Source organism: Lepidochelys olivacea (genome assembly GCF_965140295.1).
Source record: "Lepidochelys olivacea isolate rLepOli2 genome assembly, chromosome: 13".
NCBI classification, from domain to species: Eukaryota; Metazoa; Chordata; order Testudines; family Cheloniidae; genus Lepidochelys; species Lepidochelys olivacea.
This window is the reverse complement of record NC_140423.1, coordinates 9,323,773-9,338,549: the sequence shown is the minus strand read 5'-3', so window position 1 is coordinate 9,338,549 and position 14,777 is coordinate 9,323,773. Positions and strand designations below refer to the sequence as shown.

The 14,777-nt window shown below is 38.8% G+C and overlaps 1 protein-coding gene across 1 annotated transcript in view; it reads left to right on the top strand.

The window, feature by feature from the left end:
- CDH4 (cadherin 4) overlaps positions 1-14,777 on the top strand; it is a 665,178-nt gene that overhangs the window by 231,440 nt on the left and 418,961 nt on the right. The window lies entirely within an intron of this gene.

The window sequence follows — 14,777 nt, the reverse complement described above, 5'->3', positions numbered from 1 at the left end:
GATCTAGTGAATTACAGTCTGGAGGTGGTGAACTTCTGAGCCACTGTAGTCTGAGGCTTGCCAGAGAGAAAGAGGCAAAGTCTCCTAACTAGAGGTTGGTCTACACAACAGAGTTAGGTCGGCTTAACTACATCGCTTGAGGGCTATGAAAAATTTCATGTGTAATGTAATTAAACTGACCTAAGCCCCACTGTACATGGGAGAATTCTTCTGTCGACCTAGCAACCGCTTCTTGGAGAAGTGGATTTACTAGAGCAATGGAAGAACCCCTCCCACTGCTGCAGTAAGTGTCTACACTACAGCAGCGCAGCTGTGCCTCTGTAGCATTTCTAGAGTAGACATATCCTAGATGAATGTGGAAGACGACCTTTCTTGCCACTGATACCACCTAGGTGCCCAGTTAGTGATGAGTCCAGCAGGACCCAAGACTTCACACCATTTTCACAAATGGGTTTGTGACTGCAGTTTTTGTCTTCCAAACAAAAGCTATCTACTCTCAGCAGATGTTCTAGCAGCTAATTTAAAATATGTTGTTTGGATATTATTCCCTCAATTGTGTGAACCCATAAGAACAATGTGACTGGGTGCAGGATTATTTTATATGTTTTCAGTGCCAGCGGCTAAATCAGTAATCTTAATTGGTTTGGCAGCTCCCCATTAGTACTAGAATTAAGTGGCTTCCAAATGATTACATTGACTTTGTTGCACTATTATAGTAATAATCAAACAAACAGTCCATTCCATTAAAAGCTTTTTTCCAGGCTCTTGTAACCCATTACATCTCTGAATTTCTTATGCAATGAGTTACATCAAGGGGCCTGTCAAAAAGCAACTGAGAGTGGGAGGAAGGGAGGGGAATTTGATCGTTTTCTGTTGTATGAAGTTAATTGCTGTATATTCAGGTACTTTCAAAGTTTAAAAGGGTTGTTGTCAAATTGAAAAAGTATCAAGAAAAAGTGGAAAAAATTTAAGTGACATGCTCATCTAGATTTCTTTGATATTTACTGTAATTATAATAATCTGGACACATTCATCTGGGTTAATATAGAATTGCTGAGTAGTTCCATAGGCATTCCAGGGAGATAGAACAATAAATAACTGGAGAATATTTTAAAGTTTGATTTTTTTACATTACCACGTTAACTGAAAAGAGCCAGTTTTCATATTTTAGTGTTGAGCTGAAGATATTCAAATTAAATGACATGCATTTGCAATGATTAGAAAAGTAATTATATTCTGTTTTCAAATAGCAAATGCAGTTATGTGAGTGTCAGTAGTTCAATATAAGGATAAGCAAATGAAATGTGGAACTTCCTTCTAGTGGTAAAGTTTGTAGCAATAAACTACTTCTAGTGGGTGGGAAAAAATGCTAATTTTCCTCAGTGTCACTTCCCTCTGTTAATTTCAAAGCCCTAATATACAAAAAGAAAAGGAGTACTTCTGGCACCTTAGAGACTAACCAATTTATTTGAGCATAAGCTTTCGTGAGCTTCAGCTCACTTCATCGGATGCATACTGTGGAAAATACAGAAGATGTTCTTATACACACAGACCATGAAAAAATGGGTGTTTATCACTACAAAAGGTTTTCTCTCCCCCCCACCCCACTCTCCTGCTGGTAATAGCTTATGTAAAGTGATCACTCTCCTTACAATGTGTATGATAATCAATGTGGGCCATTTCCAGCACAAATCCAGGTTTTCTCCCCCGCCCCGCCCCCCAACCCCACTCTCCTGTTGGTAATAGCTTATCTAAAGTGATCACTCTCCTTACAATGTGTATGATAATCAAGGTGGGCCAATTCCAGCACAGATCCAGGGTTTAACAAGAACGTCTGAGGAACAGTGGGCGGGGGGGGGGGGGAGAGGAATAAACAAGGGGAAATAGGTTACTTTTTATAATGAATCAACCATTCCCAGTCTCTATTCAAGCTATTCTCTGTTTAACTTTAGTGATAAAAATGAATCTAAAAAGTAGATCACAGCACATCTGTATTTGTTGGTGCTAAGAAAAACAGCTAAGAAATACATTTTAAATAACTAAGTAAAATGGCATCTTTACAGCTATACAGCAAAATAACACTAACCTCACAAATTATTTCCTTAAAATGCTGCTTTCCTTAACATTGTGTGATTACAAGTAATCTTGGAAGTGTAAATTGGCCTTATGTAATGTTTATTTCAGTTGAACTACAGAAATGGTACTTTCTTTTACCCTAATGCTGTTATATTAAAAAGACAAACAAACCCATTTGTCATGGCTTGCTGTGCTTATTTTTCACAACTACTTGAATTATACTCAGTGTTCCTATGCATCTGGAGAAACTTCAGCATGGGCTTTTGACCTCACTTCCTTTCCGTGATCAGCCAAGTTAAAATTAAAATATCAACCAAATCAATTTCTGTAGCAAAATTGCAAAAGTTAATATAGTTGAATCTGCATTTGCATTCATGTTCCCGTTAAGTCAGTTCTATTAACATTATATTTGTGAAGCACAAAAAAATAAAATAAGCCACTACTCTTTTGGTATTCTTTGATGTAGCAGATAAAAGAAAATGGCAAAGTTTTAAATTAAATATCCTGTATGCATATTTAATTTGCATTCAGTGCAGTAGATATTGTATGTTAATTAAATGCGAGACTATCATTAAAATAGATTTACTGAGGCTTACCAGCTTCAGGTTTGTCAGGGGTGACCTGGCATATTTTGATGTGATCGGAGCCAAATTCTGTGCTGACTCCACTAAGCTAAATTTAGTGGCTATGGGCCTGATTCTGTCCCCTATTTTCATGCTGATTAATATCATACCCAGGAGTAATCCCAATGACCCCCAAAGGACTGCTTGCACACTCAAGGACAGCTCAACATGGGTGAGGGTATCACAATGCCTCCACTACTTACATATATGGACTTGCTGAAATGCATGTTACTCAGTGCTTGGATTTGCCCTATATAGCAACACTCCAACAAAATGTTTATAGATGTGGGGTGATCCATGTACACATTGGGGTAGAGCCATTTGGTTTTGACGGTAGTCCATGTAGTATACTATGTGGCCAGTTGTGAAATTATGGAAAGTAGGTGGCTTTGTATAGTAAAGCAGAATGGGTTTGAGATTGAAAATAATGTCATGAGCTGAGTAAAACTTTGTTATGGGTTGAGTTAGAACCTCATTCAAACTGATGTGTGAACACGCCCATCATACAGACAGTGAAGAGGTCACACTTAAAACAAGGCCTAAAAGAGTCTGTCCATATCGTGACCACGTGTGTGTGTGGTAGGGTTGCCAGGTGTCTGGTTTTCAACCGGAACGCCTGCTCGAAAAGGGACCCTGGCGGCTCCAGTCAGCACTGCTGACCAGGCTGTTAAAAGTCTAGTCGGTGGCGCAGTGGGGCTAAGGCAGGGTCCGTGCCTGCCATGGCTCCACACGGCTCCTGGAAGCAGCAGCATGTCCCCCCTCCGGCTCCTAGGTGTAGGGGCAGCCCAGACCCCCCTCCCCACACACACACACTTGAACCTCTCATTTCTGGTCTCACTCCAGAGTCCACACCCCCAACCAGAGCACTCACCCGCTCCTGTACCCCAAGCCCCTGAGCAAGCCCAGTGAAAAAGAACGGGGAGAGTGAGCGACAGAGAGAGGGGGGATGGAGTGAGTGAGGAGTGGGGCCTCAGAGAAGGGGCAGGGCAGGGGGCGGGGCAAGGGTGTTCTGTTTTGTGCTAGTAGAAAGTTGGCAACCCTAGTGTGTGGGTATGGGAACACACAGAAATGGGAACAGACAAGAGAAGAGAGATTATTGTTGTAGCTGTGTCAGTTGCAGGATGTTAGAGTCACAAGGAGGATGAGGTCATGTCTTTTATATAGAAGTGGGCCAATAAAAATATTACCTCACCCTCTTTGTCTATCTAAGAGCAGAGGGGGGCAGAGAAAAATAAGCAAGAAAGCCAAGCAGTAGCCTGTGAGTACAGTTTGACCCTGGGGAAAGCCAGAGAGCGAGCTTTTGGGTCTGTTGGCTAAAGAGGCTTGGGGCTGTAAACCAAGAAACTGCTCCTTTTATTTTTGGTTTCTCCTGCATTCGGAGAAGCAGGACTTTATACATTCCCTGTAGATAACCAAGATTGCATCAAAGAAAATACCAGACTCCATCAATTTCTACTTCCAACTGGAACATCCCCAGGGCCCTGAAATTTGACTAGCCACTCAGGTCAAAAAGGGGGAACAATAATATTCAATCTCGATTTCTGAGCTGAAATGATTCTAAACTGCCACATATTAAACTGCCACTGATTGTTTCAATAGGAAATCCAAGGGAAAGCAAATTTGAAAAGGGGCTGGTAATCTGATAATAGATATTTTTTTAAAGATATATACACTGTGGCAAATTATACTTGTCACAATCTGGATCAATACTTGCAGCAAACCATAGAAATGGCACTTATGGCTACTTAGGGAGCATAATTAGTATTCACTAAACCAGTGTTAAAATGCTATGCTTTACACTGTCCTGACTATATTAGTGTTTAAATACCTTATTATGCACTATTCTATTTCTTCTCATATTATAAAACTGTATTCTCCAGAGTTCACAATGATTAATTTATTTTAGAATATGTACAATGCAAGGATTTAGTAATTTATTGTGTTTAATAATTACTTAGGAGCCAGGCTTTTTATTTCATATCAGTACTTGGGTACTGGGTTATCCAATATTAGGTCAATCATTCTATTAGTGCAGTAGAGCTTCCCTCCTCGCCCCCCTCTCTCCATTCACAGTTTCTTGCCAAAAAGGACTAGAAGCGTTTCCATCACACAAGTCCTGTACAAATTCATTTCACATGTCATCCTATATTTTTTAGCCATTGGAACAATTGACAACTGGATCAGGTGCGTGACATGCCTTTTGACAAATCTGCACTTGGCATTTGCAGTCAAGAGTACAATTCTGTCCTACAGACAAAAGCTTTTTTCAGCAAACTGACTTCTGTTTTTCTTTCTCTCCTTTTTTAAGAACAGACACTCCTTTCTGTTCACTTGCAAGACACATCAGACATCACCAGCATAATTTAAACTCAGCCTCTGAATTTAGCCTGTAGAAAATGTTACAGTAGAACCTCAGAGTTATGAACACCTCGGGCATGGAGGTTGTTCGTAATTCTGAACAAAACATTATGGTGATTCTTTCAAAAGTTTACAATTGAACATTAACTTAATACAGCTTTGAAACTTTTCCAATAAGAAGAAAAATGCGGCTTTTAACCATCTTAATTTATATTAAACAAGCACAGAAACAGTTTCCTTACCTTGTCAAATCTTTTTTTAAACTTTCCTTTTTTAGTAGTTTATCTTAAACACAGTACTGTACTGTATTTTTTTTTTGTCTCTGCTGTTGCCTGAGTGCATACTTCCAGTTCCTAATGAGGTGTGTGGTTGACTGGTAAGTTTGTAACTCTGGTGTTCATAACTCTGAGGTCCTGCTGTATAAAGACTTCACACAGTTGATCAGAGCATAGGCGCCGACTCTGTGGGTGCTCCAGGGCTAGAGCACCCATGGAAAAAAATTAGCGGATGCTTAGCGCCTGCTGGCAGCCAGCTTCCCCCCCTCCTCCCCAGTGTCTACTGCCCACCAATCAAATCCTCTCCCTCCCTCCCAGTGCCTACCGCCCACTGCAGTTAGCTGTTTCGCGGTGTGCAGGAGCCTCTGGGAGGAAGGGGGAGGAACGGTACAGAGCGCACTCAGGGTAGGGGGTGGAACTAGGTGGGAAGAGGCGGGGCGGGGTGGGGACTTGAGAGAAGGGGTGGAGTGGGAGCGGTACCTTGGGCAGGAAGAGGCTGGATGGGGATGAGGGCTTGAGGAAGGGTGGAGGTGGAGCGGGGGGGTTATGTTTATGTAAAGTCCTGTATAACTCTAGGAAATAATGGTAAGTCCCCTTCTCCTCCCCCTTCCCCCCCCCCGCCAATGTAATCTAACTTCCCCCCCCCTCCTACAACTGTGACTAAGTTATTAAATACATGGCAGCTGAGCTGGTAAAATGATTTTATCCTGCTTCCAGGCCCAGCCTTGAATATGATAAATTTGCCTATCTAAAATATTGAGCAAAAAAGGAAAATTCTCCAAAAAGCTATAGGGCAACTTTTCTGTTAGCTGGCTGTTGAGAAAATCTGGTAGTAAAAAATGTATGTTGAGTTTGGCTTCCACGGTGTCTTTGGAAGAAGCAACCTACTTTGCAATCTCAGTCTGTTTTTTCTGAAGCAGAGGCAAAAACAGTTACAGCTTGTACTTCCATCCCAAGCCTTGCATTTCCATCCGTGTTAGCTTGGTGATTTCCATATGAGCACCTATCTGAGCATCTCACAATATTTATTGTGCAGGAGGTGTTGGGCAAGTCTGTTGTCCCCATTTTATACATGGAAAACTGAGATACAGAAAGACTAAGCCCCAGATTTTAAAAGATATTTAAGCATTGCTTCACTCAGTGTTGCAATACCTAACTGACTTAGGAGCCTCAGTGTCATTTTCAAAAGCAATTTAGGTTCTTAAGTCAGTTAGGCATTGCAATGTTGAGTAGAAAATCTGGGCCAAGTGACTAGACCAAGGTCACACAGGAAGTATGTGGCAGAGCAGGGAATTTGAACCCAGGTCTCCCAAGTCCCAGGACACCAACCTAACTATTGGATCAGTTCTTCTCCTTTCACAGACTATAGGGTCAGATTGTAGTGTTGCCAACTTTCATGAATTTATTCAGAGTCTCACAAAATATGATGTTTTACCTCAAAGCCCCAGCTCCTGGAGTCCTTTGATTATGTGATAATCCCAGCTTTCCTTAAGAAAGGCGAGACACTTGCCCTCATGATTTTGGAGAAAGCTTGAAAATGTGGCTCAAGTGCTCAAAAACTAGAAGGCAAATAAAAAGAGGCACATATTTATTATTTTGTATTCATTATTTTTAAGCCAGCCTCATGAGTTTTAGAAGCTGACTCCCGGGTTTTTAACTCTTGGTGTTGGCAATACTAAGCCACTCAGAGAAGAGGCATTTCTCTTTTCATAGAAGAGGAGACTCTGTTCCTTGTATCTGAGATATCTGCTATTTTTTTTAAAGGAGGACTTGTGGCACCTTAGAGACTAACAAATTTATTTGAGCATGAGCTTTTGTGAGCTACAGCTCACTTCATCGGATGCTATTTTTAAGGTAGTGTTTTAGAAAAGAGCGTGCATTCCTAGCAGTGCTGTGGATAGGAAGTTAGTGTGTAAGGGAACTGGTAATGTTGCTGAGAACAGAAATAAAGGAGACTGTTATCATCTCTTCTCCTGAAGATCTATTTGTTTGTTTTTTAAAAAACCTTGGCACTACTTGTCATTTCAGTACGTTGTTCCTAGTGCCAAGCAGTGAGGTTCCAGACTTTGGGCATACTGGCATTTATTCCTGTGAGGTAAGGGTAGGAAAATGGTCCATTTGCCTGAAAAGGCAGAAATGTCAGCTGGAGCTACACAGAGCCTTTTGGCAAGGGAGATGCAGATTATCAGCATTGCCCTTTTCATAAAATACATGAAAGAGAAAGAAGAGTGGAGCAGAAAACTCTTCACTCTTGCAATCTAAGATCAAATGTTTTAATTTTATGCTAGCCAATCTAGCTGTGAGTCTAAAGAAATAATGAAATAAAGTAATCTCTTTTTTCTTTGTTTTCCACAGTTTAGCCTAGTAAAGGAATTTCAGAGACAGGAATACACTCTCTCATTATTGTAACTATTAGCTGCAGAAAAAAAGAGTTCTGATAGGAAAAGATTTAGCTCAGTTCCTTAACTATACACAGTTAGTAATTCTGACTAATGGTTTCCAGACTCGTGCAATTTACCGTTCATCAGAATGCTAGTTTTCCTTTCTTTGCTGTTTCTCAGAATTTATCTTGCAATCAGATGGGCAAAGGCAAAGTAAGAGATTTACTGTGTGGGATGGTGTGGGATGGTAGTTTTTAAAATTAACTTCATGGCCTCTCGGTAACGTTTTGTGCTTGGACTAAGAAAATGCATGCTCCCTAGCCTCTGTCACCATACAGTGCACAGGGATTGGGAGAGAGCCTGCTGGCTGCTTACGGTGTATTGGCAAGCACTAAAAAAGCCATCTGTACTCTTCCATATTGAGAGGGATTGTGGCTCTAAAATGGGCAGTAACAATGGGGGAGTATTTTATTTAAAGTAGGGTGTTTGTTGTTGTAAGATCCTAAGTCTTATGGAAAAAATATTTATGGTCATTGAAATATTGAGAAAAACACAGGTTCCAATCCTCACAGGTTTTGTAGACTGGGATCTCTGTTCTGTATCTTATGCAGACATATTTGACTTCAACTCTATGTTTAAAAAGAAAAAAAAATCACTTTTTGCCCCCTAGAAAACACACCACTAATCTGAAGTTTTAAATGAGGGTTTCAAATACTGCTACTAACGATGAAGCGCATTTCACAATAGTAGTACGTTAATTGGGGCATTACAGTGGATTTCCTGTGGAAGTGTATATTACGTTCTCAGTAATACCCCATTAGCACACCATAATTAGTATTAGTACAGTGAATTCCAAATGAATTAATGCCATCTTGCAGCTTATTTTAATGTCTCACCCCAAACTCATTTGCACCTCTTGCATGAAACTGGCACAATAGTCCACAATGCTTAAGGATGTATTTTCATTGAGATTATAGCAACTATTAGCTCAGGATCATAGCTCAAATGAAAGCTACCCTGATCCTTTTTAAAAAGAAAAGCTTATTCTGTCCTATCCATGGTCCATTTAGCTGTGATGAGTGTACCAATACGAGTGTTCATTAGAGCCAGTTATGGTGATGAATTTCTTAATGTACTGAGACCACTGTCAGAAAGTAACCTCTTGTGGTCATGACTGGCTTAGCTAGCATCTGAACTACTGACCTAAAGTTGAAAAAGGCTTTGTATCTCATTTTCAATTCCATGAGCCATGCAGTGCCAATGTCGGTAAAACCAGATTACCCACTGCCTGCATATCCGAAAGGAATGATGGGAAAAGGGAAAACGACACAGCGGGAAAACGACACAGCAGGAAAACACTAAACAATCTAGAAGTGGTTTCCCCTGTTGGGCTGGGTCTTCAGTTAGTGGCACCAATGGATCTATACTGATTTACGCCAGCTAAGATATGATCCATTATTTGTGTTTTAAGTAGCATATCTGATCCATCAGAATAGGAGAGGGAAATTCTTGTTTAAAGCATCAGGAACAATCTTGTTTGTTCTTTCCTGGATTAAATATAAAGTGTATATCAATATAAAATTTGGAAGGCGGCAAATAGGATAAGAGAACTTTATATCTCCCTCCCGCTCATGAGATGTTTTTATCGTTCCAGGTGTTCTTTTCCCGTATCTTGCTTTTCAGGACCCAGCAATTTACTTATTGCAACATGCAGTCCCTCTGTCACCTCCCCATTCCCTCTCCACATTTTTATTTAGGAATTCATATTTAAAGTTTAAAGACAGGTGAGTGGACGCTCATCAAATAGAGTGTATTCTTTTAAAATGACCCGTATTTTAAGTTCCTTGGAAGTGAGAAGTACATAGTCTGCCAACTACATACCTCAACTTGGGAAACTTTTTAAACACCAAATGTCAGCGAGCCATATGATACCAGATAAATAATTGCTATTTGGGGCATTATCATTTAACAAGTTGATCAGTATGGCTTATTTGTACTAATGAATGAGAATGGTTATAGAATGAGGTATTTCAGAGAACAGAAGAGATTAATCTTCTTCAGATTTACAAATGGATCCAATTTTCTATGGGAAGAGATGGCATCAGACTGGATCAGTAAAATGGCTGGCTAGACTTAGACCTGCAGAAGTTTCATATGCAAGTACACAGGGTGGATTAAAATCAATGATTTTTAAAAAATAAATTTAAAAAATTGGATTTTTTTTAATTTAAATCGGATTTTTTTGATAAAATGCTTTTTGAGGAAAAAAGCTATCTAAAGATAGTTTTAATTAAGATACATTATAGCTCAAAAATATCTCATCATGGAATAGGGATTATAAATTCTAATTCTATAGTATGAGACAATATAGTCATGTAATGTTTAAGAAAAGTTTTGTAAATGAGTTCCAACAGTCCAATTGATAGGGTGACCAGATGTCCCATTTTTAAAGGGACAGTGCCGTTTTGGGGATTTTTCCTTATATAGGCACCTATTACCACCTACCCCCATCCCGTTTTTTCACAGTTGCTATCTGGTCACCCTGTTCATGGATTATGAACCCAATTTTATGGGGTTCCAGGGGCTTCTTTATAGATTATTTAGGTTAATCTTTCTATCTACCCAATGGGACTTAGTGCTCAGTCTAGAAGATGCCATCAGAGATGCTTAGTTTTGCAGTTCTCAAACTGGATTTGTTTCCAGAGATAACATGCTTGTTAACAGCAAAAATGTTTTTAAATAATAAATAATAGATAGAGGTGAGAAATAACAGACCTCAACCCTATTGTGTCTCTGCAAATTTGTGTACAGAGTCAATCCCTCACCTCTCTCTAAAAGTGCAAAGTTTCAAAAAGTTCAATGAATAGAAGATTGGTGGGGGCGGAATAGATGTGGACAAGGAGAAGAAGTCTGGAGGTAAATGTGAGAAGGGAGAGAGAGGCAGTAGAAACAAAAGTGAAACTGTTTGAGCAGTATATTCCAGAATGCACTTTTATGTAGAAATCCATGATTAAATTGAGTCGTCCTGACTAGTGATTTAAATCATGATTTAAATCAATTTGATTTAAATCAAATCCACCCTGCAAGTACATCAAATCAGAAGCAATTTTGAGGAATTGTGGAAAAAGGTATATGTCATTAAAGAGTGGACTATGGGAACCAAATATGTACTCTGTGAGGCAACAAATGGGATCACTTTATATGTTGTTCTCCCATTTTATGATGCGATAAAGTGTTTTAAAATTTTGTTCATTGTTGCTGAAGAAAATGTTGATTAGAAACAATTGAATCCATCTTATTTCTGTTCAGAAAAGAAAGAACATTTAAAACTGTATGGTTGCAAAATTCTGTACTAGAAATTGTTAAGGAAAATTATTTGAAAGCAATCAGTAAAATGTCAAATTGGGGTGTTTAAGCTTTAAGATTAGTTTTGTAATAAGGAATACCAGGTCCATGTTCTCAACAGATGGCAAATGTTTTCCTCTACTTTGTTCCTAAGTAAATGATATCCTGGTTAAAAAAAAATCTCGAAACTAATTCTTGATACTACTTGTACCAAATTGTTTTGGACTCCAAACAGTGATTATTTCATTTGTTTATTTTCATTTTTGTTTTCATTTGATTGCAAACATTGTCTTAAGGAGTGTGTCTCTGTGTCTGTTTGAATATTGGACTGTCATCTTAATAAATACTGCATCTTGAAGTATATTTACAATATATGACAAGATTGGAAAGTGAGGTTTAATGCACGTTATGGTCTTTCTCATACAATGAAACAGCCCCCCACCATATGCAGTTATGTTTGAAACAGTAAGTGTCCTGAGTGGGTAAAAAACTCATACAATTTTCTTTGTCTTCTAAAATGAATCATCAAAAATCAAATATAAACTTATGGTACATTAAATACTGAGAGAAAAATGTAAAGGGTACTTTTTGTGATATAAAACTGTTGAAAGGTTTATTGCAATAGAAACTATATTTCCTTTTGCAGAAGCACATTCTGTCTAATAAGTGATGATCAAACAGACTCTGTGATTGGTCACATATAAAGCTACAAGTGCAGAATACTTGATAAAATTCAGCAAACTGCACCATTCTAGCTGATTAGTATACCAAGGAGGAAACTGGTGAATTAATAATTTCTGTATTTTCTCTTTATGAAAATGACTTTTTTACTGTAACTTTTCTCCAGCCTATTGAGGGCACAAATATGGCTGTGTTGTGGATTTTTTCTTCTTTTTTGTAAATTTCAAAAGTTGAGAGAGAACTGCAGAGAGTTTAAATGGTGCACAGATTTTATGTACCCCCAGATTTGCTAAGCAGTGCAAGGGATTTTAAATCCTAAAATTTCTCTGGATTTTAATGGAAGCAATGGCTAAATCCCCTCACCTACTGCTTAGAAAATTTAGGCGTACACTAGGTGACTATTTTTTCAGCTTCCTGTTTGATTCATGACAGCAAAAATCATTCCTGGATGAATTTTTTAAATATTAAATATAAATCCAGCTGACTGCTGAAAGGGCTCCAGATGGTCATCGTGAGAACCTTCTCTTTTCATTCATGTTTCTTCACAGAGAGCCTGGTCCCTTTGAAAGTCAAGGGAGCCTTTCCATTGAATACCATGAGCTTTGTATCAGGCCCAGTGTCCACCTTGAGTTGGGCACTGTTTTTCTTCTCTGGGATTATGTTGTACACTGGGTCGTTGTGGCACAGAGTAAAACAAAGGCAACAGATGACTAAAATATAACCTTTATTTAAAAAATTGCACATAAGTAATAGATATAATGGTGTTTTTCACAAATTAAGATTGATAAATGAGTTATGGCATTTTTAGTATGGTAGAAAGCATTTTGTCCCATATTAAGTGTATTTATATTGCATGAAATGTACACTTTTAAAAACAGTTTATATAAATCTTAAGGAATAGTCAGCGTTGATTTGGAATGAAGAGTGGCATAATCTTGTTTTTTAAGGGGATTCACATGATTTGCAATTGTATGACACAACTTGATGCTATTATGCCTTCCCTGCAGCGACAGGTCGTAAAGATTGATTATACATTTAGAGTGCTATTAAAAGAAGATAGCACATAGATATTTGTATGTCTTTTCTTGCTCCTTGTAGCTACATTTTTGCTTTCTCCCTTTCAAAAATACAAGCATTCATCATGAATATTCCATTGGGCTCACGTGCAGTAGATACCAGTCATAATAATGCTTAGCACTTATATATAGCTTTCCATCTTTGGAGTGCTGTACAAACACGAATGAATCAACTCTCAGAACAGCTTTGAGAGCATAGTTGTGTAAATATTGCACCTAACAAAAAATATTCAGCAACAATCATATTTGTAACCCTCGTTTATTTACCTTCAGGAACATTTGTTCAAACAAGTTGCTTATAAGATAATTCCTACACAAGAAAGTGTTGCAAATATACTTTTGCCTGAGTATTTGCATCAGAAGTGTTTAGTCACTGTAATATCTCTTTCTGGGGTTAGGGGGTTATCCAATGGGAGAGCAGAAACAATACCATATGACATTAGGTGGCCAGCTACATAGCTCCAAATATAAACAAGACCTACTCAAAAGTAATAGTTCTAGCAAATAGTTTGCTATATTGGTCACACTGGGCCATTCACAGTGATTCAATGAGCTGGTACTTTTTTCTTCACATACTAAAGCTTGTGCTGTGAGGCGTGGTGGCCACATGGTGCAAGTGCTCAGCAGCAATTCTGGCCGTTGAGTCTTATTTCATCTCACACAGCGAAGCTGCCTCCAGTCAAACCAGCTGCAAATGGGTACTTGATACATCAGATTCGGAGAATCAAAGGAGGCCAGATGTTTGAGCTAGCCACATCGCATCCTTGTGCACAGTTGGCTATAGAAACTGATGTGCCTGATTCACGTGAGCCCAATAAGCCAAATGCAGCTTGGGGTGGACTTTTAAAAATTTTAAAAAGTTACTAGTTATTTTCATTGCAAAGTTAACCTTCAAAATGTGAACCAAATGTCACCAGTGGTGTATTTCATAAATTACAGCCAAATTACAGAAAAGTATTTCTTTTCTTTTCATTTGGGATTTAATTCTGAAGACTAATGATGGGAATTGAAGTGTCAACATTGTTTACTATTTCACTACTGTTCTAATCACACAAGAAACAGGTGGCACAAGAATATTATGAAGATCTGCGGAATATGCTTTGAGTGACTTTTGTATGTACAAAAGCCACTTTTGTGCACGTAAGTCATTCTTGTAGACTCTGTCACCCACTGTGCACAACGAGGTGCTGGTTTAGTGCATGACATTTTCTGTGTGTACATACGGGCACTGTTTAGAGCTAGAGTTTGGAAAATCTTCCCCATATTATCTGGAGAATGGCAATTAGTTTCTTAAGTGCTCTATGAACTTGTAATTGAAGTAGCCCCTGTCTGGTCCAGTGAGCACGCTATGACAACAGAAGCAAATAGTTCATTTATTGGGAGATCATGCATTAGAATTAGTGCAAGTTACTGTGTAATTAGTGTATTATAACATGTTGCTACCTCCTGCCAAGTAACACAACAGCTGGTGTGGGTCAACTGGCAGGTAGAAAAAGAATTTACTTGGGACTCATAGTTCAGACATTAAAGGATGCGTGGTTTATTTAAGAACTGACTGCAAAAGGAAAAATCTTCTTGAAGTCAAGCCCCAAAAGTAAATGGGGAAGGATTCACGTAGTTCGAAGGTTGAAGGAAAGAAAGAGATTGTACAGCCAAAGCCTAATGTGGGAAGGTACTAGGGAGTTCTGCCTGTTCTCCGGACTTCAAAGTACCTGCGTGTTTTCTGTACTACTATTACATGTTACCTATTAAAGTTTATCAACTTTCTCCCAAAAAGCTCCTGCTGAGCAGTGACCATAGGCTTTGCTATACAGTAGTTTAAAGCCACAGAATTAGCTAACTCAATGCCCCTTGATTCTTAGCAGTGTTTGCAGGGCTGTCTTTAGAGGACAGGGTTTTAACACTCTGTTTGCTGGACAGTGTGGAAACCATTCAACCGGTCACATGCGACATTCTGTTTTT